Below are 2052 nucleotides of genomic sequence, written 5' to 3'. Positions count from 1 at the left end.
AATATATATAATCAAGTCAAAGGAAAAACGGTTTCATACAACACAGTATCAAAAAGTAAAAGGAACACACTAAATGCAAACTGGTGGCAAATAAGTCCATAGTCTGTTGTGACAGGTCCTACCAGCATCAATCAGGTTTCTTCTCATCAGTTGTCTCAAGAACATTTACAGATATGGTGACTTAAACAAGAGTCTCTCATGGGAGGGTGGGCAGGTTTCAATCATTTGTTTCAGGGTCTGTCTGTGCCATGTAAGCATCTAAATTGGCATCCAGGTGTCCTTTTATTTTTGACATGTATGCATTCAATTGGTTGTCCAGCTGTTCCTTGGTCAGTACAGGGCGAGAAAGGGTACCTCTCCCCCATCCACGGCCTCAGCCTCGGCCTCCAAAGCCCCCTCTTCCCCAAACTATCATACCCCGACTTCTACCACTGATTCTGCCATGTCCCATAGCTCCACACCCAAGGCCCTCTCTCCCAGGACCCCCACGACCTCGGGGAGTTATAGCTCATCCACCTCAGAGCAGGTTTTGACCTCAGACTGACATCCCTCCCCTAAGTAGGGTTTACTTGGCACACCCCCAATGTAGTCCTTCTCTGGGCAAGCCTTTCTGGATTATGGGCAGGCCTCCTTCGATTGCTCCCCTGGCAAGGGCTGCATATTATGGGTCGGCCTAATGGTGCTTGGATGTTACTCTTACCCAGGTGCTGCTTTAAGCTCTGCTGAAGTTTTAATGCTGCCTGGACAGAGGGTCGACTCTCCATCTGCTGGGCCAGTTTTCTGTTTCTGACACCAGCTAGCTGCTGTTGTTGCTGCAAGGAAGCCCGAATATTCACTGGCATCGGCTGTTCGTTCTTCAGCACATGAGTAAAACGCTCATTTAGAGACATCTTGGTGGTGCTTTTTAGCACAACTTTCGGAGCTGATTGTGCAGCCATCTTCAAATCTCAAGAATCAAAGGAAATGGACACCAGGGCTCCTGCAGGGGCTGCCACTAAGGCTATGGCAGGCGGCCTGGGGACCAACCAAACCTGAGTTGATGGTGGGAGACTCAGGATAACTTGGTGGGCGTTTGGTTAAGATGAGTAAGCAACAATCTGCTAGGCTAGTTCGTTATTTATTTGTTTGGCCCATCTGCTCACCCGGCCAGCCCTATCCTCTATGCCACCACTGCTGCCACTGATGCTACCATGTCCCAAACCTCATTATAATTTTTTATCCTCTATGCCACCACTGCTGCCACTGATGCTCGATGTCCCAAACCTCATTATAATTTTTTACTTTCGCTTCTCGAGTTGCCTTTGAAATTTTCGGTTCAGCTCCTTTATGTCCTCAAATTTTTGAGCCACTTAAGCTTGTCTATACTGAAGAACAAGTTTCAGAGGGTCTCTTCTGACATATACTTTGGTGTTTTACTTTTTTTCCTGTCTTTTTAATGACCTCTTGCTTTCTTTGTGTATAATGTTCTTGATGTCATCCCACAATTTTTCTGGTTTCAGTCATCAGTGTCTAATGCATGAAATCTGTTCTTGAGATCATCTCTAAATTCAGGTTGGACCCATTCAAGGTCATATTTTGGTTCTTTGGGGGTAATTTTAATTTTCTTCAGCTTCAGCAATTGATGATCTGTTCTACAGTTGGCTCTGGTCTTCGTTTTGGCTAATGATAGTGAGCTTCTCCTTCTTCTCTTCCCACAGATATAGCCAATTTTAATCCTGTGTACTCCATCTGCTGAGATCAACATACATAGCCATCTTTCATGCTGTTAAAAAAGTACATTTGCAATGAACAAGCCCTTGGTTTTGCAAAATTCTATCATGCAATCTCCAGCATCATTTCTATCACCAAGGCCATATTTTCCAATGAGTGATCCTTCTCCTTTGTTTCATCCTTTCCATTCCAATCACCAATAATGATCTTTTTTGCATGTGTGACCAATTTCAGAATTAAGAAGATGGTAGAATTTATCAATTTTCATCAATGGCTTCAGGGGCTGGTGTATAAATTTGAATATTAGTGGTATTAACTCATCTTCCTTGTGGTGGTGGTAGT

The 2052-nt window shown here is 44.1% G+C and overlaps 1 pseudogene; it reads right to left on the bottom strand.

Annotated features, from left to right (window-relative positions):
• Positions 1-217: 217 nt before the first annotated feature.
• On the bottom strand, positions 218-938 carry LOC102833849 (annotated as a pseudogene).
• Between the last annotated feature and the right edge of the window lie 1114 nt (positions 939-2052).

The sequence above is a fragment of the Chrysochloris asiatica genome, unplaced genomic scaffold (assembly GCF_000296735.1).
Source record: "Chrysochloris asiatica unplaced genomic scaffold, ChrAsi1.0 scaffold00183, whole genome shotgun sequence".
In the NCBI taxonomy this organism is placed as follows: domain Eukaryota; kingdom Metazoa; phylum Chordata; class Mammalia; order Afrosoricida; family Chrysochloridae; genus Chrysochloris; species Chrysochloris asiatica.
Note: the sequence above shows the minus strand (reverse complement) of the source record. Positions and strands in the feature narration are given on the sequence as shown.